Below are 23,805 nucleotides of genomic sequence, written 5' to 3' on the forward strand. Positions count from 1 at the left end.
TTCTGATTGCCGTCGATTTTACATAGAGAGGAATGGAAATTCCGATTGGAAATGTTGGGAATAATCGGTCTGACAGTAAATTCTACCAGGCAACCATTTTACTTATCCTCAAAGTGACTTATCAATGAGTTTAAAACTGAGCTGACATGCAAGTTTGCATCAGAGGAAATCAGGCATGTTGCATTAAAGAAATCAGATTTGCAACAACTTAATTAAGTTCCCCTTCTCTGACACAAATTCCAGTTCCGATCAAACTGGAAATTTCGTATTTGGTGACTGATTGCTTTAGTTTTTGTCATTATACACTACATATACACAGTAAACACTAAAAACAAACAGGATAGGTAGGCTAATTTTCTTATCACATTTATTATATTCCTTTTTCAGTTAATGTGGAGTTTCCTCCCAATTTAAAATAAGCTTGTGAGACCATCTCGGTCTATAACTCTCCTTGTTTCAAAGGCACACAATCTCGGGGCTAGGTGATCAGAATGGCAGGACCCCAGAAGAGTCTCCCAGACCTGTCGAGAGCTGAGCGCACCAACGCTGCCACCCATTGATGCACAATAGCAGGACAGATACTGGTACATGGAGCGCTGCCAGGCCGGGGAGAAGGTCACGTGACTGGCCGGCCTGGTGCGCAGACCGGAGCCGGCATCAGAAAAAAAAGCTGCCTCATGGTTCCCTCAGCGCTGCCGCTCGCCGCACGGGATGGAGGAAGAGAACTCAGACCGGCTGTAGGGGGGAGGGGTGCGGGGATACGAGGCTCGGGCCTAGCGACTATGGCAGGAGACGGGGAAATGCGGAAGGGAAGGCGGGTTCCGTGGTCCGCGCACACATAGAGAAGTCGGATAGGCCGCAGAGCCTGTGCGGAGAGTGAGGCGCAGGTGAACAGGCCGCCGCTCTACTGACAGGAGGGGGAAGAAGAAGGAGGCCGCTCGTGCCTGTGAGGCGCCCCCGTGTGTCGGCCGCCTCGCTCCGCCGCTCTGCTTCTCCTACAAACCCCGTCACGCGCTCCTCGCCCCTCTGCATCCGTTACCTGGTCGGGTCAGCAGACTCAGCTCCGAGCTCCATTCGCCTCCGCCATCTTACAACAGCCCAAAGCCCCCACTGACTACTGGACCCCTGAGCGCAAGAGCCGCGGTACCCAGTCTCGCGAGACTCCTCCTGTGAGAACCCCTCCTTCCTTGTCTGCCCAGCCAGCCAGTCCGGGCCCGCCTCGCGAGACTTCCCGCTCTGATCAGAACCTTCCGAGCAGCGCCTCGCGAGACTCTACGCACTGCAGGGCTTCCCTTCTGACAAGCATCGCGAGAACGTCATTCCTCCATCTCAAGCGGTAGCAGCGGGTTCACCCCGGTAAGATCTCGTGATCCCTGGCCTTGGAATCTCGCGAGACTGTGATAGGAAAGCGGATGGCGACAAAACAGTCAGTGGAAATGCTTTATCATGTGCGACTGGGACTGTTGCTCTCAGTGAATCCGCGTACCAGGGTCATTTATTGGTTGTTACAGATTTGTCTATGAAGCTTATAGCTGCTGATTACATTAAAGCCTAGAATCTCATGTTTTCTATTAATTAAAGTTGTTGTAAGTGAAGCAAAGTAATTTCAGTATGTAGTAGTCCTTCATGAGAAATGAGGTTTGCCTAGTAACCCCTGCTGTTAAGGCGTCCATACATCTGTCGATTGGGCCGATCAATCATCTGATTCAATAATTATTACCAAACCGGATGAAAGTCAGTGCTGCCAAAAGCATTAGTGGATGATTGGTGTCAGGACATCTTCTGGGGAAAAGGCACAGGAAACAAAAAACACGGGAGCCCAATAGTGTAATATGTTAAGTCAAAATTGTCAATATAGAAGATAAGAATCTACTCACAAGAGTGGGTTGCAGAGGGGCAACCGACCACAGGAAGCAGGTGGAGACAATTAACCCGACTCCACTCGGGGAGGTCACTAAGGACCTGGGTGCGGTCGTTCTCCTTGGAAAAAAAGAAGGGAGGCAGAAGTCCACCGTGGTGTAAACCACATATGTTCTGCCTCCACCCCTCACACGGGTATCGTATGGGGGTTAGGGATGCACTAAATGGTTTAAAGAGGCGCCCTGGTGGTATATAAAAGCGTTTAAAAGCAGTTTAAAACCGAGAAAAGGTTTGAGGTTGCTTACCTCAAGGACGACAAATCTTTTTAGGGACAAAAGATTTTATTGGTAGCACAGGCAACGCGTTTCACGGGTCTGAGCCCGCTTCCTCAGGCCAATAGCAGTGCCATGCCAATTGAAATAGCAAGCTAAGGGAGGCTCCCTTAGCTTGCTATTTCAATTGGCCTGGCACTGCTATTGGCCTGAGGAAGCGGGCTCAGACCCGTGAAACGCGTTGCCTGTGCTACCAATAAAATCTTTTGTCTCTACAAAGATTTGTCGTCCTTGAGGTAAGCAACCTCAAACCTTTTCTCGGTTTTAAACTGCTTTTAACCACCCTGGCGTTCTGATTAAATCGCCAGGGTGGCTGCGGGAGGGTTTTTTTTAAATAAAAAAAAAACTATTTCATGCAGCCAACTGAAAGTTGGCTGCATGAAAGCCCACTAGAGGGCGCTCCGGAGGCGATCTTCCGATCGCCTCCGGCGCCCAGAATAAACAAGGAAGGCCGCAATGAGCGGCCTTCCTTGTTTTGCTTATATCGTCGCCATAGCGACGAGCGGAGTGACGTCATCGACGTCAGCCGACGTCGTGACGTCAGCCGCCTCCGATCCAGCCCTTAGCGCTGGCCGGAACTTTTTGTTCCGGCTACGCTGGGCTCAGGCGGCTGGGGGGACCCTCTTTCGCCGCTGCTCGCGGCGAATCGCCGCAGAGCGGCGGCGATCAGGCAGCACACGCAGCTGGCAAAGTGCCGGCTGCGTGTGCTGCTTTTTATTTCATTAAAATCGGCCCAGCAGGGCCTGAGCGGCAGCCGCTGGCGGTGTTGGACGAGCTGAGCTCGTCCAGACCGCTCAGCTGGTTAAACGCTTTTATATACCACCAGGGCGCCTCTTTAAACCATTTAGTGCTGCCAAAAGCATGTCTGATTGGTGAATGTATTGTACATGCTGGGAAATTTCAGGCCTACATGGTTGATCCAAGGAATGCGACAGAAACCCCAGAAATGTTTTCTGCGCGCATAATAATGGTACTAGACACAAAATAACAGTTATAGAATATTGTTAATTTTACCAATATTCTATTATCAACTATAGTAAAATATCAGTAATTGAACCCATTGTACTCTAACTCTCACCGAAACCAGGGTCGGATTACTGACCAGGCAACAAAAGCAGTCGCTTGGGGCCCCATTCAGAGTCAAAGGGGCCCCATCAGCACATAAACCAGCCCGCTCCATCCGGTCAGCGGTGGCTGGATGGTATAATGGTTAAAGGGACTCTGAGCAGTGCAGTAACTATGGAAAGGGGCATATCATTTTAAAGCTCTCTTTCTCCTCTTTCCAATGATATATAAACCCGCTCCCTATGCCTTTTAGTTTTTGCTATTTTCGCGATCGAAATCATGGCCACAGCAATTTCGATCGCGAAAATAGCGAAAACTAAAAGGCGTAGGGTGGCAGTTTATCTATCATTGGAAAGAGGAGAAAGAGAGCTTCAAAATTATATGCATCTTTCCATAGTTACATTGTATTACACAGGACGACTTTTCTCCAAAGTCGGCAGCTCGATTCAACACAATGCAATGAAATATAAGGAACCCAGGGGGATATAATTACAAACATCATGCTGGTAGGTGTGAGGATGTAATTAATTAGTTGTGGGTATGCTTAAAGGCATACCCACAGGTACTGCTCGGAGTCCCTTTAAAGGCTCTGCCTCTGACACAGGAGACCAGGGTTCGAATCTCGGCTCTGCCTGTTCAGTAAGCCAGCACCTTTTCAGTAGGAGACCTTAGGCAAGTCTCTCTAACCCTGCTACTGCCTATAGGGCGCGTCCTAGTGGCTGCAGCTCTGGCGCTTTGAGTCCACAAGGAGAAAAGCGCGATATAAATGTTATTTGTCTTGTCTTGTCAAATGATGCCATGCGCTGCTGATTGTCTTCAGAGCCAGGCTCTCCTCCTAGGTCCCCCTTCCTGCTACTGTGCGCTCTGCCGCTGCCCACTCTGCCCTCCCTTCCCACAGAGAACCACAGCTGCAGCAAGAATGATAGCAGCAGATGGCAAACGCTCACTCACCTATCCATGATCCAAGCGATAGAGATCCCGTCATCTGAAATCCATCTGTCTCTTCTACAGTGCAGCCGCTCGCTCTGAACTTCCTGATTCTCAGATCAGACAGGAAGTAGGAAGTAGTAATAGTAGTAGTAACAGAGCGGCAGCACTCTAGAGGAGACAGATGGGCTCCAGATGACAGGACCAGGGACCTCTATTGCTTGGATCGCAATAGGTGAATGTGAGTCATCTGGTGCTGTCATTCTCCCCCGCTGTGGCTGCCTTCTCTGCTGGACTATCGTATTCACTGGGATGGAGGCTGCATGGTGGCTGTCTAGTTTGGGAGGAAATCGGTTGTTCAGTGGTGGGGGTGGTTATATAATTCTGTCTGGGGAACGGCTTCCGGTTTGGCGGTGTCCAGAGCTTTCTACTATTGCCAGGCTGGAGATGCAGGGGGGAATGTGCTGCTGCTGTGATATCCGGCGCCCTCTTCACAGTGGTGCCCCAGCCCCTGAGTGCAAATGTCCCAGCCATTCATCTCTCACTCTGCATTTTGCCGCTGCTGTTCCCTGCATGGTGCACCCACAGAGGAAAGTGGGCTGTTGCCCATAGCAACCAGTAGCTCGACTGCCTCGGTGTGTGCGGCATGTTGCTGTGCAGCTGTATCTTCTGATTCTATTACGACATGATGGGGGGGGGCCCAAATCAGTTACTTTGCTTAGGGCCCCATTTAGCCTTAATCCGTCTCTGACCGAAACCATCCACTATCTATGCCTAACCCTTACAACCCATCAACTAACCCTAACCACCCACTACTTACTCCTAACCCAAACCATCCCCTACCTAAATGAACTGCAAACAAGCCATAGACGCACCTTGAGAATGATATATGTATATGTGACCGCATTTTAATCATAAAGAGTTGTAGAATCCATTTTGATGTGTCTGATAGTTTGGACCCCCGTCACATAAAAATAAAGGTAGGGACAAACTCTATCCATCATTCAAAAAAAATGTCATTTTCAAAATTATGATCAGACTTGGGAAAGTTTCAGCAAAACTACAAGAGTCAAAAGCTTATAAAACACCCACTTTTGAATAGCCCTGGTTGTTATCTTTCCATAATGGTGACATTTGTGGCCTTTTTCTGCTGACCAGCCTCTTCTATAGTGCTACTTTGTGGAAAAAAATTGGCCTGTACAAGCACACTTCGGAGTTAATGGTCTGATAAATGCCCAACTAGTTATCAAATGAGAGATATGTGGTGTGATTTTAACAGTTATAAGTTGTAGAATTTATTTCAGGGTGTTTTAGGGCTGAGACCAATGTCTGTAAATTTGTGACAAAATGAAATAAAAGCAATAAAACTGTTATTTTCCTATAACCTGTACCAAAAAAAAGCATGCAAAAAGAAAACAAAGTGACAGAATAGAAAATAGAATACATACATTGTTACTTTAGGGGCTCAATGAATGGGAGGAGTGCTGAAATGTGAAAATTGCTCTGATGCATAAGGTGAGAACAACTCTGAAGGCTGAAGTGGTTAAAGCAGGGAGGCTGAATTAAGGCTCCATTTTATTACTTTGAAAAGGCCTTAGTGGCTGGATAGTGTAATGGTTAAGGGCTCTGCCTCTGACACAGGAGACCTGGGTTCGAAACTCGGCTCTGCCTGTTCAGTAAGCCAGCACCTATTCAGTAGGAGACCTTGGGCAAGACTCCCTAACACTGCTACTGCCTATAGACCGCGTCCTCGTGGCTGCAGCTCTGGCGCTTTGAGTCCACCAGGAGAAAAGCGCGATATAAATGTTCTGTGTTTGTTTGTTTTGTTTGTTAAAATCTATTTTAGTACATCGTATAATGAAGCATGAAAGAATAAATATTCAGTATACATTCTATCATTCTAGATAATGGTACTAAAGTCTGTGGGATGTAGATGGGCATGGGTACAGTCCCTGACATCTTTAAAACTGCACATTATATTTTAGGTTGACCCTCATTTGGCTCACACTTGAGAAACTTCAATGGCTTTGTAATTCTTGCAACAAATACTATTTTACATATTTATTGGGCTCTGGACCCCATGGTTTACAGGCAAGCACAGGATTCTGAATTTGATGAGGTTCATTGTTGACAGATAATGATTGAAAGAACCCGAGGTTTGAGACCTATGGAAGCTGCCATATTTATTTCCTTTTAAACAATACCAGTTGCCTGGCAGTCCTGCTGATTTTTCTGGTCAGTAGGGTATAAATCGCATTCCTGAAACAAGCATGCAGCTAATCTTGTTAGATTTGTCATAGACATCTGATTTACATGCTGGTTCAGGGTCTATTGCTTAAAGGGGTTCTCTGCATGTCTAAAAATACAAAAACTGTCACTTTCCTGGGGCTTCTATCGGCCCCCTGCAGCTGTAATGTCCCGCGCTGTCCTCCTCCGAAGCTCCATTACCCGCCGCTGGTTACCTGCTAATTATTTGTCTAACTAGACGAATAGAACTGTGGCTGCGCGGCCGAGGCCGCGCGCCTCATTGGGAGCTTACTGCGCAGGCGCAGTACAAGAAAACTTCATACTGCGCCTGCGCAGTAAGCTCCCGATAACAGAACGTTCCCGGTGATGGGAGCGAGACGGGAAGCGTGCCTGGCGGTACTGCGCTTTTGCCAACTGACCCTGACTGGAGGATATTTTGCGGCAAGTTGTGGGCAAATGAGGAGGTGGCTGCGGACAACGAGGGAGCGATTAGGCCAGAGGGGACTGGAAGAAGCTCGACGTATGTCTTATTTTTTTTTTTTATTTCATCCCAACTCAGGTATACTTTAAAGAGTCATCAGGCAAATTACATTACAGCGCCTGCGCAGTATGCCATGGACAACGTGGGCTTGATTGACAGCGGCACTTTATGCAGGAGCAGTAAGGAGGACCTTGAGGTCGTCCTCTGCATCGTGTGGGGACCCCGGGCCGTCGGCTGTGAACGGAGCTGACAGCGTGGGACAGACAGCTGCAAGGGGCTGGAGGAAGCCCCGTGTAGGTAAATGGGTGTATTGTAATCTGCCTGATGACTCCTTTAAGTGCTTCAGACCCAAGTGCTAAGAGAAGCTCTTTTGAATAGATAATACCTGAAGTTTAACTCTTCCTGTACTGGAAACAATATGAAACGCTTTCCTATGCTACTAATATTCTATTTCTTAGCTGTACTACACATACAAATAATTATCTCATAAGTTTATTTCTGCTTCAGGTTTGCTTACAGTGCACCTAAACTGAGAGGGATATGGATGTTTCCTTTTAAACAATACCAGTTTCCTAGCAGTCGTGCTGATCTCTTTGGCTGCAGTAGTGGCTTAATCACACACCTGAAACAAGCATGCAACTTATCCAGTCTGACTTCAGACAGAGCACCTGATCTGCATGCTTGTTCAGTGCTGTGGCTGAAAGTATTAGGGCTTGTTTCCACTGTTGCGACGCGATTTCGCCGGCATTCCGACGCTTGTAAAACCGCATGCGGATGCGTTTCCACATGCGTTTTTACCCGCGATTTCGCGTGCGATTTCGCATGGCAGGGTGCCATGCGAAATTAACCATGACACTGCCAGGGCAAAATAAAATAGAAAAAGGTGCGAAATCGCACGCGAAATTGCGGGTAAAAACGCATGTAACAAACGCGTGCGTTTTTACTATTAAATACATTAGCGGCGATTCGCATGCATTCCACTCGCAGGCGAATTCGTTAGCTCTTTTGTGTGTTTTTTTACCGCTGAAAAAAACGCACCTCAACAACGCTACAGTGGAAACAGGCCCATCCACTTGCATTACATGTGCGAATCCGCATGCATTGGACGCATGCGGATTCGCGATAGTGGGAACGAGCCCTCAGAGACACAGGATCAGCAGGAGAGTCAGGCAACTGGTATTATTTAAAAGGAAAAATCCATATACTTCTCAGTTTAGGTTCCCTTTAAGGGCCCTTTCACACAGACAGCATTCCAATCTGATTTTTGGAATGCTCGCGTTTTGCCAGTGGTGTAGCTAAGGAGCTGTGGGCCCTGATGCAAGTTTTACAATGTGCCCCCCAAGCACTCTATACATAGCAATTGATATGGCGCACCAAAACCTGCCAATGGCAACTACAGTGTCAGAGGTGCAAGAAGGGGGTGGGGAACAGTTTGTTAATGATTACCACTATTCAAAGTATCTATAGAAGTGAATATTAAGAGCACAGGGCCAATAGAGAGCTAATACTGTAGTTAAGGGAGGGCCCTGATGTGGTGGCTACCTCTGCAACCCCTATTGCTACACCCCTGCGTTTTGCATTTTAATGTCAGAGGCACAGTCAGACTGAATACATTCCGATTTCCCCAAAAAGGCTATCACTGACCCTGCTGCATTTTTCCAGTGTTTTGCGATTGTATCCAATGAAATGTAAATTGCAAAACCTAGAAAAAATTAAAATCACATGCTTACATCGCAGTCGCTTTTCAGTATTATTATTTAGTATTTATATAGTGTCAACATCTTATGCAGTTCTGTACAGAGTATATTTTCATGTCACTTAACTGTCCCTCAGAGGAGCTCACAATCTAATCCCTACCATAGTCATATGTCTATGTATGTATCGTGAAGTGCATGTATCTTAGTCTAGGGCAGGCATGGGCAAACTTGGCCCTCCAGCTGTTAAGGAACTACAAGTCCCACAATGCATTGCAGGAGTCTGACAGCCACCGTCATGACTCATAAAGGCAAATGCATTGTGGGACTTGTAGTTCCGTAACAGCTGGAGGGCCGAGTTTGCCCATGCCTAGTCTAGGGCCAATTTAGGGAGAAGCCAATTAACTTATCTCTATGTTTTGGGATGTGGGAGGAAACTGGAGCGCCCGGGCGAAACCCACACAGACACGGGGAGAACATATAAACTCCTTGCAGATGTTGACCTGGCTGGGATTCAAACCAGGGACTAGAGATGGCCCGAACTTTTCGCCAGTGAACAGTATTCTGCGAACTTCCGCTGTTCTAATTCACGGCGAACAACGAACATTTGAGTTGTTTAATCTGCCCCCTATACATCATCATAGCACCCCCTCCTGGACCCCCCACCCCCCTATCAAAAAGCAGTTGCGGTGGCCATATTGGATTTATTCTCTGCTGGCTGCTGACTGTTAGTGAGAGCAGGGTCAGACTTGCTGCAGATAGGTAGGGAAAGCATTAGCTAGACCTGTGTTCTTGTTCCTCACTTGCTGTGAAAGCACACCAAACAGCCCTTTTGAGGGCTAGCACATCGGTCTCCTGTGGTTTTTTTGTGTGTGTGACACTCCACAGCCCACTGACACCCAGAGCTGTGTGCACAATACTACTATTGTTGTTGCCTCATTAGGTTGCATGCACAGAACCTCTCCAATGCATTATTATTCCACTGTATAGTACTATTGCATTTCTCTGTGTGTGACACTCCATGGCCCACTGACACCCAGAGCTGTGTGCACACTACTGTTGTTGCTACATTAACTTGCAGACACAGTACCACTCCTGTGCATTATTATTTCACTGTATTCTGATCAGGCCCGGATGCACCTCACTGGAGCCTGTAGGCAATGATGTCCTGGCACCTTAAACTTCGCCCTCCATGAACCTACAAACCCCTGCTGAAGTTTGCTGTCATAGGAGGCTACATGTGCCCCTTAGTATTAGGTAGGCAGAAGTACCCTGAATAATAAGTAGCTAGAGGTGCCCCCAAGTACTAGGTAGCTAAAGGAACCTCAGTATTAAGTAGCTATAGTTGCCCCTGACTGAAGGGAGATCTTGTCAGTGGAATGCAGAGAGCAGGGTGAGTAACATCTCATTTACTCTCTCATCAGGACTCTGCATAGGGAAGGAAAGAGGAACACGGCGTGACCAAGCGTCCAGGAGGACGCGAAACGGCCGTCGCTAGGCCCACATCAGTCCCTCACTCCCACCTCCCACGCTGACAGGCCCACACAGGAAACAGCAAGGTACCACATATGCACAATACTTTGCAAGCTTTGTATGCAGTCATGGAATATGTAATGCACAGAATCCAATTATGATGTTTAACACTGGCAATAAATCTATATGCTTAAGATGGAAGATGCACGCTATCTGTTTCTATATGCATAATAGGGAAGGAAAGAGGAAGGCACTTGGGGAGAGGAGTGAGCCACCTGTCCATCATCAGGCGCCTGTAGGCACATGCCTACAGTGCCGTATGGTAAATCCGGCCCTGATTCTGATAGTACTATCAACTCTGTAATTTTTGGTGGGACTTTTGGCATGGATCCCCCTCTGGCATGCCACCGACCAGGTGTTAGACCCCATGAAACAACTTTTCCATCACTTTTGTGGCCAGAAACAGTCTTTGTAGGTTTTAAAATTCATTGAAGTCTGTGGCGGTTCGCCAGATTTGCCTGCTCACGAACATATGCCGTAGTTCGCGTTGGCGAACCCAAAATTTGAGGTTTGCAACATCTCTACCAGGGACCCAGCGCTGCAAGGCGAGAGTGCTAACCACTATGCCACCGTGCTGCCCAATTGCATTGTTGCACAATTGCGTTTCAGTTTTTTAGTGTGAAGAGGGCCTTAATGTAACTACCGACTAAAATTATAGTTGCATACATTGCATGTATGACATGTATTGCATGTATGACATTCATTGGCTTTTTCTCTGCATCATGTTTACAGCTTTTAAAGCCTCTAAGCTGTTGGCCTGTTCCCATGGCAATGCTTGGAGATTTCCCTGCAGAAGATGTAAGAAATGGCAGGTTTAACATACAGCTATGCTTAGACTCTGCTTAGGAACTGGTTGGAAAACAAGTGTATGTCCGTAGCTGGAGGGGACAGCTGGTTTCGTAGGTATGGAAGCTACTCTGCTTATCTCAGCACAGTGACAAAGCTACTGACTGAGCACTGGAGTGCTCCCAGCAGAATTACACCTGGGTCCCCCGTGCTGCAATTCCTTTCCTCATACAACCTGTTTCTCAAGGACAGCAGCAGTAAGATCCGGGACCCACTAGGGATCGTTGCTGCGCTTGCAATCGCTCAAGTACTTCATGCAGCAATCCCCGGGGCAGTTTGGGAGGAGTTTGGAAGCACTGTACAATATTGTACAGCCCTTCCTTCCGATTTGTTTTTGTTTTACTTGTATGATTAAAGTTTAACCACTTTACCCCCGCGCGTACGGATTTCTCCGCCCCTTTTTCCATCCTTTCACCCCCAGGGACGGAGAAATACGTACTCTGCGCACTCCCGCCGCTGTCCGCGCCCCCGCTTGTAAACACGTCACCCGCCGCTAGTAAACACGCCGCCGCCCGCTCGCCCAGAGATCAACGAACGGGAAAATCCATTCCCGTTCGTTGATCTAAGCCCCGCAATGATCTGCTGCCGCTTGGCTGAGCAGCGCGATCATTGTGAAAAAATAACAAAGTCCCAGCCTCTTTCTACTTCCTGCAAGCGTCCAGAAGGACGCTTGCAGGTCGCATGAAACAAATTGGTAATGTTGCCATCTTGTGGCCAAATAGTAAAACTACACCCTAACCATTTTTTACACACAAATAAACTTGTTTTACACAAAAAATTAACTCCTTACCTCCCACACTCCCCAATTTTTTTTTTTTGTAATTAAAAAAAAAATAAAAAATTTACAATTTAAAAAAAATACATAAATAGTTACCTTAGGGACTGAACTTTTTAAATATTTATGTCAAGAGGGTATAACACTGTTACTTTATAAACTATGGGCTTGTAATTAGGGATGGACGCAAAACTGAAAAAATGCACCTTTATTTCCAACTAAAATATTGGCGGCAAACATTGTGATAGGGACATAATTTAAACGGTTTTATAACCGGGATAAATAGGCATATACATTTAATGGGTTTCAATTACAGTAGCATGCATTATTTAAAAACTATAAAGGCCGAAAACTGAAAAATAATAAATTTTTTCCCACATTTTTTCCTATTTTCCCATCAAAACACATTTAGAATAAAATTATTCTTGGCATAATGTCCCACCTAAAGAAAGCCCAATTGGTGGCGAAAAAAACAAGATATAGTTCATTTCATTGCGATAAGTAATGATAAAATTATAGACGAATGAATGGAAGGAGCGCTGAAAGGTGAAAATTGCTCAGGTGGTCAGGGGGTAAAACCCCTCAGTTGGGAAGTGGTTAATACACTTACCAGGTCTCCTGATGTCCGGTTTCTGGCATGTAGCCCTGCCCCCAGCACAAAAGGTCATAGGTCCTTTTCTATATCCAATTAAACATCAGGAGACCTGATAAATATATTAAGACTCATTCACAATAGAGCAGTTTATTAGCCATTTCAGAAGCTTTTTCAATTGCTGGCGATCACTAGCGCTTTGAAAAGCGCTACTGCAATGTAATGTGTATGGCGGTGTTCAAACTTAGTGATCGCGATTGCGTTTCATTGTTATAGAATCACAAACCGCAATTGCTCCAAAGTTGCTGTAATGGAACGCGGAAAAGCCGTCGTGTGTACTGACAGCAAGGCGGCTGATTCCGCGTCCAGCGCGGCGGTTTGCACGCAGCAGCAGCATGCGTCTGGTGTGGCTGGGTCTGTTAGTTCACACTGATTGAGAAATACATGCTGAGAGGCAGAACCTTTATGACAGCCGAGGAGGGATCAGCTGACCAGGTTGGTCAGCTGACCTCCGAGCAAGTGACTATTGGTCAATCACTGATGGGTGGCGCTGGAGAGCGCTGCTCTATATATAGTCACTGCTGGTCAGTCTCAAGTTGTCTGCCGTTGCGAACACTTACGTGGAAGCACTCAGACCTTAGTCAGATCCTACAGTGTGTTAGAACCAAGAGGACCTGGGAATTCACACTGAGCCAGATTACTTCTGTTTATCATTGTGTTATACTTCAGACTAGTTCCAGGGTGTCGAGACAACAGACCTCACACCCAAGATTAGGGACTCTGTGTTATCATTCTGTTATACTCCAGACTAGTTCCAGGGTGTCGAGACCACGGACCTCACACCCAAGATTAGAGACTTTGTGTTATCATTCTGTTATACTTCAGACTAGTTCCAGGGTGTCGAGACCACGGACCTCACACCCAAGATTAGGGACTTTGTGTTATCATTCTGTTATACTTCAGACTAGTTCCAGGGTGTCGAGACCACGGACCTCACACCCAAGACTAGGGATACTGTGTACCATCATATTATACTCCAGACTAGTTCCAGGGTGTAGAGACCACGGACCCCACACCCAAGACTAGGCATTGTTTGATATCTGTTATGACCTACTGCTTTTCTGACTATCCCTCTGCTTTCTGATTCGGTACCTACGCATATCTGATTATCTGTTGCCAACCCTGCCTGTATTTGGATACCGAATCAGCCTTCTGTCTCTGTACCTTGTCTGTCCGTGTGTTGCCGACTTGGCTTGCCCGACCTTGAGAGCTATCTCTCTCCTTTAGGGGTTAGTCCCCAGACCTGCTAGTGACATCCACCTTTCAGGTGTCACTCACTCACAGGTCCTTCCTACTTTCAGCCTGGGACTCCACCCCTTTGGAGGTCACAGGCTGCTGGAAGGTTTTTGCACTTCTCAGAAGGCAGTATCGCCCATACTGCCAAAGACCACCTGCTCCTCGGGTGGTCTTACTCAAAGTCATTACTGTTGCACCAAACACTCACACTATATAGGTGTCCAGAGGTTAGTTATACTTGGATTATCGGTGATTCTGCAAATCATCAATAATCGGGTATATATCTGTATTCTTGGTGATACTGCAGATCACCAATAATCAGATTCTCTCTGTGTGCTGACACCGATCGTTACAGTTGCTTTCCTGTACAGTAAACAATCGCTTTGCAAAACACTAGTGATTTTGCTAGTGTTTTGCTACTCCCGGTATGAAGGAGGCCTTAAAAAGTGATTCAAAAGCAATTTTGCAGCGTTCCTATCTGTTGCATTGAAGTGCAGGATCCGCGATTGTGATTTTGTCTTATAACAATTGCGGGATCCCCACCATTGACTAACATTGGCAGAGCACTTTTTGGAATCTCCAGCGATTGTTTTGGATCCAAAAGCTTTACCAAATGGGTTGCAGACCGACATGCTAGAACACAAAGTAGAGAACAGTTTATTTATGGGTGCCACTGTGTAATTAATCTTTACTACTATATCACTAATGGAAAGTGGATGAAGTGGCTGATGCAGGGCTCTTAGTAGGTCCTCTGAATGCAGTTATAACCTCTACACTCCCTATTCCTACACCACTGGTCAGCATCATCATGTTATTCAGTCTGAGACACAGACAGGACTTTCTGAACAAATCACAGCTTGTAGTGCCATTGTCTTTGCTGTAGGAAAATTCTTGGTGGCCAGATAGATATATTTACACCCATGGTACTTGCTTCAATTAAAATCAATTTGTATTTTTCACCTGCTACAAATTACAAGTTTCTGATTTATGTTAAAGACAGATAGAAATATGTACACAGCTGCTTTTCTGTATGTAGTGCTTGCTTCAGTTACAAACAAATTGCATTTCACCTGCTACAATATATATTCTGTATAAAGTGTACTGTGTCAGGAACCGGCCCGCGGCACGCCTGCGTATACGGTTCCCGACTGCGAGTTTGACCAGATTAAGCGGGGAACAGCCTTATTCAAGCTAAAACAAGGCTGGGACCCCTCAGAACACCTCTCACTGCCACCACTAGCTGTTCGCTAGACACTTCCACTCTGCTGTTGAGTCCTCAGCGCGCACTCCGCGTTTTCGTATTCGGGTCAGCTTTGCGCTTAGGCCAAATACGGGAACGCCACGCACCCACACACACACACAGTTGCAATCTTACACTGTCGTGAAGCAAAGACAGTCGTTCCAAACGATACTGTTAGCCACTCTGCTGTCGCTACTCGCACTGGCGTTGTTCGTACGTTGGGTCAGCTGCGCGCTTAGGCCAACGTATGACAAACGCCCCCACACACACAATGCAATTACAATTTCATACGGTAGTGTTGCTCAAGCGTACAATTAGGCATGAACTTATACACGGTTACACTTCAGTCTCCTTTAGGCTATGAGTGTTAGTTTAGTACGGCAGAAGTCAAGCTTATTAAATAATAATTTAATATTCCAGAAAAACATAGAACAATGCAGAACTTAATATATACAAAAGCTTACAAAAAACAAAGTAAAAATAGTTACAAGATAAAAGTTACAAAGATAACACACACGGATATTTGCGTAAAATAAAAATGGGGATTAAAAAAACGTTACCAACTTGAAGGTCTCAACGTTGTCGGCAGGAGCATGCCGCTTGTTCGACCAGAAGTCGAGATCAACTCTAGCTATGTGCTAACTCCAAGAGCAGATACTGGTGGCTGTCCTGGGTCAGCTTAAATAGTCTGAAGTGTCCCCTGGGGCATTTAATGTCCAGCCCCCAGGAACTAATGCAGTTTCCCCGTTTGTGACCTCACCGAACGCTTGTTATAATCTTTCTTGTGATATGCAAACTTCAAAGGGGTTCCTGTTTTAGCTTCTTGAAGTTTGCAGAATTCAATAGGTGAGATTGTATCCTACCAGACATCAAAAAGCTTCCTTGCCTATTGAAGGGGACTGGTCCATTCACTGAAGACAATGGCAGCTGTCTACATTAATACAAAAGATCACAGCGTACAGTTCCTCTGGACAGCCAGAAACAGGTAATGAGGTTCCCTTTTGTCTGTCTATTGACACCACACACAATCACATTAATAGTCCATGAAGCTAGCTGCCAATATCTTCAGGCCATACTGGCTGACCTCCACCTCTGAAAGATATACAGCAGACATAAAAATGATAGAATAGGTTTCTGTACTCCCTAATATCATCAGCACCTCAATATATCTCCACACCTCCGCCGTTAACTTGGTGCAAGGCAGATGATCTTCCCAGTTCATCCTGCCTGCACCTACACTGTTGGTTCTGCTTGACGGGACAGCCCATCAGCATTCCCATGATTGCTCCCCTTCCGGATAGCGCTGGCAGGTGATTCTAACGAATCATCCTGCCATAGCCTACATTGACGGCCTGGCCGGGTGGGGTAACCCTTTAGCATCCTCAGGAGGGTTCCCCACCTGTCAGTTAGCTCCAAGCTACATGACTGGAAAGCTAGGTCAGGTTGCCGCAATGTGTCGTTGCCCTTGGCAACCTGACGTAACCAACCAGGGGAATGTGGGTCAGTGACGACCGTGAATTCGCGACCATAGAGACAGTGCTGCAGCTGGGGGAGGGTTCCAACCGTCGCTACACGCACTTTCTCTATAGTGGCAGGAGCTATCTCTCGGTCCCTTTGGGGAACGATTCTCTGCCGGGCTGCCTCCTCCACTTCGGACAGCTCCGAGGGAATAATTTCCCAGAACCCTCTCAGCCCACCCCTCCCAGCTGGTGACCTGCTGGCTAGCCCCCTGAGCTCTTCCAGGCTGCTGTCAAATCGAACAGCCCCAGAGAGCTCAGTGCTGCCTGTCACACATTCTAGGAAGGCTGCAGACGGAGAGGCTCCTGGGCCCTCAGAGCCAGGTTCCGAAGTGGATGTTGCTGACCCAGCAACATTTGTCACTTCAGTGGACAGTCCCTCTGCTGTAGACTCGCTAGTGCTGCGGGTTACCACGGCAGCCGAGGGAGCGCCCACCTTACCCATATCCTAAACCACATCACCTTTGGTCTTGAAACCATCTGAAGGGGAAGGATCTGGCCTGGTGCCATCTGCCCCTTCAGTGAACAGTCCACCTGCTGCAGCCCAGCGAGCGCCGCTGGTTACTCCTGCAGCTGACGGAGTGTCCACATGACACACAGCATTATGTAGTACAACACATATGACATCAGCATTATCAGCCCTACATATATTGTCATTTGGGACATCACATAAAACATCAACAGTATCTGCAGCAATACACCCATTGCTACTCAGCCCTTCACCCGTAGCATCAACAGTTCCAGCATCGATAGTCCGTGCGTCATAAATGACATCATCCGGTTCTGCATTCCTTGTATCAACATGTCCCACTCCAGGCCTAGGCACTGGAGAATCACTAGGGCTGGCTCCTAGTACACAGTCCATAGCCCCTGGGGCCTCACCAGCACTCCCCACTTGCCCAGCATTATCACACAGTACCTTGCAAGAGTCCTGAACTTCTGCTGGGGAGGCGGGCTCCACAGGGTTTGGAGCAGGCTCATACCGGGCCACTAACCGTCCCAGGTCAGTACCCAGCAAAACATTGGTGGGGATTTTGTCAGTTACCCCAACTTCTTTCAGTCCGCTGCCGGCCCCCCAATCCAGGTGGACCAAGGTGGTGGGTATTGCTGGGGTGACACCCCCAATTCCTCTGACAGCAATCATTTTCCCAGGTATGTACTGCTCCAGGTTCACAAGCTGGGGATGTATGAGAGTCACTTCTGCTCCAGTGTCTCTCAGCCCAGTGGCAACTGTACCCCCAACCGTGACAAGCTGCAGATTCTCTGCATAGCCAGTGGCATTCCTGGTAGCACACAAAGCCGTTGGGACTTCACTGGCGTTTGAGGCCTCACTGGATTTTGGGGCCTCCCTCTTCCTCTCTGGGCAAGTCGTGCTGATATGACCCACCCTGTCACATACAAAGCATTTCCGAGTGTCAGGTTGCTTGAATCCCGGAGACAGCGGTGCTTGCCTCCTCTGGGTGCTGGGTGAAACAGGTTTAGCAATCTGTTCTCCTCTCCAGCTGGGCGTAGTAGTCCTCCGGGACGCAGGTGCTCTATGGGCGGTGTAGGCATCGGCCATTTCCGCAGCCTCATCCACTGTCTTGGGTTCTCGATCCAGCACAAACAGCCGGACCTCAACAGGACAGGTGTGTAGGAACTGGTCTTTTATCATCAGCTCCTGCAGGGCATCCAAGGTTTTGACTGACAGTCCTTTTACCCACTGCTGGAAGGCAGTGCGCAGGTTGCACGCGTGATCCAGGTAACTGTCATTAGGACCTCGCTGCACTGTCCTGAAACGTTTTTGATACACCTCTGGCGTGAGGTGGTATCGTGCAATGATGGCTTTCTTAATTGCCTCAAAGTCTGTTTCTTCCTCTTGGGGGAGACTCACAAACGCCTCCAGGGCCTTGCCTCTCAGCCCTGGTGTGAGGTATCTTCCCCACTGCTCACGGGGCACCCCATACTGCCGACAAGTCCTTTCAAACCCCTGTAGGAAAGTGTCGATGTCAGAGTCCTTGTCCATAGCGGGGAACTTATCCAGGAGGATTCTGTGGACTCGCTCACCTTCGCGTTCTGCGGGTCCAGCAGACCGGTTCTGCTGCTGAAGTTTAGCCAGCTCCAGCTAGTGTTGCCGTTCAGCTCTCCCCTCCTCTGCCTGTCGGTGCAGTAGGATCAGCTTTAGGCGCAGTTCAGGATAAGCCGAGTTCAGGAGCTGTAGATCAGCTTCCAGAGATGGCATCTCCCTGCTCGGTGGATCGTCCAGGACATCGTCTCCACTCGCATTCTGTGGTGGGAGCGATTCCTCCTCTGGCGTGTCGTGAGCTGCATCCGCTGACGTTGAAGCACGGGCTTGCTCTGCCTCATACTCCTCGAGGGCACGAACCAACTGCTCCTTCGTCTGGCCGCTCACCGTCTCGATGCCTCTGTGCTCACACAGGTTGAGTAGCATCTCTTTGTTTTGCCTTGCATAGCTGGATGCTTTCTGAGCCATCGTGTTGCAAAAAATAAAAAGAAAAAAAAGGGGGAAGGGAAAGCAAAATACCACGTGTGTATCTTTGAACAAAAAAAAGTATATAGATTCTGCACTGAGTAGACTTCTGTAGGCTAGTTGCTTCTAGCAAGCTTCCAGCCTTTAGTACTCAGAATAGCGAGCTAAACTGCGTACTAATGTACTAAACGATCCCACCACTGCCTGCCATTTATGTCAGGAACCAGCCCGCGGCACACCTGTGTATACGGTTCCCGACTGCGGGTTTGACCAGATTAAGCGGGGAACAGCCTTATTCAAGCTAAAACAAGGCTGGGACCCCTCAGAACACCTCTCACTGCCACCACTAGCTGTTCGCTAGACACTTCCACTCTGCTGTTGAGTCCTCAGCGCGCACTCCGCGTTTTCGTATTCGGGTCAGCTTTGCGCTTAGGCCAAATACGGGAACGCCACGCACCCACACACACACACAGTTGCAATCTTACACTGTCGTGAAGCAAAGACCCACTAACAGTCGTTCCGAACGATACTGTTAGCCACTCTGCTGTCGCTACTCGCACGGGCGTTGTTCGTACGTTGGGTCAGCTGCGAGCTTAGGCCAACGTATGACAAACGCCCCCACACACAATGCAATTACAATTTCATACGGTAGTGTTGCTCAAGCGTACAATTAGGCATGAACTTATACACGGTTACACTTCAGTCTCCTTTAGGCTATGAGTGTTAGTTTAGTACGGCAGAAGTCAAGCTTATTAAATAATAATTTAATATTCCAGAAAAACATAGAACAATGCAGAACTTAATATATACAAAAGATTGCAAAAAACAAAGTAAAAATAGTTACAAGATAAAAGTTACGAAGATAACACACACGGATATTTGCGTAAAATAAAAATGGGGATTAAAAAAACGTTACCAACTTGAAGGTCTCAACGTTGTCGGCAGGAGCATGCCGCTTGTTCGACCAGAAGTCGAGATCAACTCTAGCTATGCGCTAACTCCAAGAGCAGATACCGGTGGCTGTCCTGGGTCAGCTTAAATAGTCTGAAGTGTCCCCTGGGGCATTTAATGTCCAGCCCCCAGGAACTAATGCAGTTTCCCCGTTTGTGACATCACCGAACGCTTGTTATAATCTTTCTTGTGATATGCAAACTTCAAAGGGGTTCCTGTTTTAGCTTCTTGAAGTTTGCAGAATTCAATAGGTGAGATTGTATCCTACCAGACATCAAAAAGCTTCCTTGCCTATTGAAGGGGACTGGTCCATTCACTGAAGACAATGGCAGCTGTCTACATTAATACAAAAGATCACAGAGTACAGTTCCTCTGGACAGCCAGAAACAGGTAATGAGGTTTCCTTTTGTCTGTCTATTGACACCACACACAATCACATTAATAGTCCATGAAGCTAGCTGCCAATATCTTCAGGCCATACTGGCTGACCTCCACCTCTGAAAGATATACAGCAGACATAAAAATGATAGAATAGGTTTCTGTACTCCCTAATATCATCAGCACCTCAATATATCTCCACATACTGTACTTACACATTGTATTGGTATGTACCCCTTTTAAAACCCTGTACTCACCAGGTACCCCCGTAGCATAGTAAACATTATCACAAGTACCCCTTGACAAATATATATTTATTCATAGTACATAATTGGTTCTAAACTCATTCCAAGCATTTACTATTGCGTTTAATTAACTAAAATACTAATTTTGGTGTTGTTTGTATAGGATTTATCATTTTCTAAAACTAAGTTTTTTATTCTTGGTTAAGTCAAACTTCAAAGAAATTGATGAAGAAGTCACATCAAGCATCCTCCATCACCTCCGCCTAACTACCTGTGACTTGGATCCTGGCCCAACACAGTTCATGTTGAACTGCCCCGACCTGTTCGTACCGGTATTCCTCAAAATTGTTAACTGTTCCTTACAATCAGGGATATTTCCTGCTTTACTGAAGGAAGCAATCGTCAGGCCTCTCCTCAAAAAACCCTCCCTGGACCCAGATGCAATGACCAGCTACAGACCTGTCTCTAACCTCCCCTTTCTGGGCAAGCTAATTGAAAAAGCTGTTTACCTCCAGCTAGAAGCCAAAATCCTACAAACCAACAGTTATGACCCATTCCAGTCTGGCTTCAGGAAACACCACAGCACTGAAACGCCCCTCATCCAAATATGCAACCACCTGCTCATGGCAAGAGACAGAGGAGAGTGCTCGTTCCTCATACTGCTAGACCTTTCTGCAGCCTTTGATACAGTTGACCATTACATCTTGATAAACAGGCTACAGGAATACTGCGGCATTGATGGCATAGTTCTTCAGTGGTTCCAATCCTTCTTGAGGGGCAGAACCCACAAAGTGTCTATGGGGCCCTTCCTGTCCACCCCTGTATCACTTAAGTATGGGGTGCCCCAGGGCTCAATCCTCTCTCCCCTGCTTTTCACGATTTACATGTTACCGCTTGGAAAACAAATCTAAAAACATGGCCTGACATACCACTGCTATGCTGATGACACCCAACTATATCTTTCCTTCAAGCCTGGTGTGACAGACCCAACTCTAACTATAAACGCCTGCTTACGTGAACTACAGCAATGGATGAATGACAACTGGCTGAAACTAAATGCAGACAAAACTGAAGTCCTTCTGATTGGAGGGCAGAGCATGATAACAAAACAACTTAACTTGCAGTCTTCACCACTGGGAATAGGAGGCACGGATCTACGCAGCTCTGACCATGTGCGTAGCCTGGGAGTTCTAATTGATGGAGAGTTAAACTTCAGAACTCAAATCTCCGCTGTGGTGAAATCATCCTATTTTCACCTGAAGAACATTGCAAAAATCAAGCACCTCATCCCCCCAGAAGATCTGCCAACCTTAGTCCATGCCTTCATCACATCCCGACTGGACTACTGTAATGCTCTCTACACTGACCTTCCAAAAAGTCTTGCACCGCTTACAGCTGATACAGAATACTGCTGCCAGACTGCTAACCAACCAACCCTGTCACTGCCACATAACGCCAGTCTGCACTCCCTTCACTGGCTACCTATAGAATGGAGGGTCCTATTCAAGATCGGCCTACTGACATTTAAATCCCTGAATAATCTAGGCCCTGAATACATGAAAGATATGTTGCAGCTATGTAGCAATCCCCGCATTCTCAGATCCACAGGTTCTAATAATCTAGTCATACCCAGAGTCCACTTGGAATCTTTTGGTCCCAGAGCCTTCTGTCATGCTGCCCCTATGTTTTGGAACTCCTTACCTCAACAGATCAGGACAGTTCCATCCCTGGATGTGTTTAAATCCAGACTGAAAACCCACCTGTTCAGTTTGGCATTTGCAGAAATATAACTTTTGTTGTGTGAATACTTCATCCTACTACCAATTACTGAATCTGAGAGAGCCTAAGGGCTTTGAGTCCTATGGGAGAAAAACGCTATAGAAATGTTATTGTATTGTATTATTGTTAAGTATATGAAGCCTGAGTACCCCCTGGAACCATCAGAAGTACCCCCTGAAGTGCGCGTACCACACGTTGAGAACCTAGGATGTAAAGGACAGATAGGAATATATGTATAACTTCATATCTATACAATACCTGCCTCAAATACAAACAAAATTGCATTTTTTGCCTGCTACATAAATCTAAATTTCTGAATTACTGGTAGGTAAAAGGAATATAGAGGTATATGCATAACTGGTTATTTATACGTAGTGTTTGCCTCAGTCAGAACAAAATTTAGGTTGTAGCCCGCTGCAAAGATACATATGTGAGTGACAAAGGGCAGATATACTGCATAGATACACAATGCGTCATCTGTACCATAGAGTGTCAACACATGGCAGGTGTACCCCTGGGGGAACTTGAGATAGGTTCAGGGGTACTTGAACTTGTCATAATCAGTCTAGTACAATGACATAAAATATAAACTATATGTAAATAAGCCGGAATAGGTATTTTAGTCCATCCAAAGCATAAAGGATACTGATGAGCACAAGTTTTGCAAAATCTTAAATTTCGTACCATAATTACGATGCTAAATCAGAATGTGTTATTTTGTGCCTACTTCAGCGGTTAACCTCTGACACACACATATTTGTTTGATGTCCTCAATATTTGTCCACCAGTGCTTTTCAAACATTCACATTAGTGATAATTGTAATCTGCTAATTACAATGTTCGCAATAACACCATACGTAATTACAATTTGGACAGTCAATTGATTTTGTGTAATCTGTTTGTAATTTCGCGCAAGTTTTCTATAAATTAGTGCTGACTTTAGCGGTTAATAGCAAAGCCTCCATACATGCCATCGTTACCAAAATAGCTAAAAAAAAATCCTTGTAGTTTTTGAGAATTCTGCAAAGGAAAAAAAATTGTAAACTAAGATGTAACAATCGGTGTAACACAGAGAGGGTCTGATTACCGGTGAACTGCAGTATCACCGAGAATACAGAATATACCCGATTATCGATGATCTGCAGTATCACCGATAATCAGATATATCTACTAACCTCTGGACACCTGAGATAACGAGTGAGTGTTAAGTGCAACAGCAATTCTTTGAGTACTGCACAGAAGTATGTTCCTTCCAAAAGACTAGACTCTCCAGGGGGAGGAGCTAGGCTAAGAGTAGGAAGGACAGAGTGTGAGTGACACCAGAGATGGTGTCACTAACAGGTCTGGGAACTGCCTCTAACAGTAGGGTCAGTTCTCGAGGTCGGGCAAGCCAGGTCGTTAACACACAGACAGATAGGTACAGATTCAGGAGACTGATACGGAATCCAATGGACAGGCAGAGTTTGGCAACGGAGTATCAGAATAACGAGGTACAGAATCAGGAGGCAGGTACAGAGTCCAGGAACGAGCAGAGTTTGGTAACAGGATATCAGAAATAACAAGGTACAAGATCAGAG

The 23,805-nt window shown here is 46.6% G+C and overlaps 1 protein-coding gene and 1 long non-coding RNA gene across 12 annotated transcripts in view; one reads left to right on the forward strand and one right to left on the reverse strand.

Annotated features, from left to right (window-relative positions):
• Positions 1 to 1,284, reverse strand: part of HUWE1 (HECT, UBA and WWE domain containing E3 ubiquitin protein ligase 1) — a 177,928-nt gene extending 176,644 nt beyond the window's left edge. For 7 of the 11 annotated variants that reach the window (XM_068248292.1, XM_068248288.1, XM_068248294.1 and 4 more), the window contains exon 1: positions 1,040 to 1,283. The gene's annotated coding sequence lies outside the window, so the exon portion shown is untranslated. Of the gene's footprint in view, positions 1 to 1,039 lie in introns of all 11 variants that reach the window. The other 4 variants (XM_068248296.1, XM_068248295.1, XM_068248290.1 and 1 more) reach the window with 2 other exon arrangements.
• Positions 616 to 21,897, forward strand: LOC137527635 (uncharacterized). The gene is made up of 3 exons (XR_011023190.1): positions 616 to 1,356; positions 10,031 to 10,165; positions 20,656 to 21,897. It is a non-coding gene; the product is annotated as an uncharacterized lncRNA (long non-coding RNA).
• Positions 21,898 to 23,805: the final 1,908 nt, after the last annotated feature.

This window comes from Hyperolius riggenbachi, chromosome 8 (assembly GCF_040937935.1).
Source record: "Hyperolius riggenbachi isolate aHypRig1 chromosome 8, aHypRig1.pri, whole genome shotgun sequence".
In the NCBI taxonomy this organism is placed as follows: Eukaryota; Metazoa; Chordata; class Amphibia; order Anura; family Hyperoliidae; genus Hyperolius; species Hyperolius riggenbachi.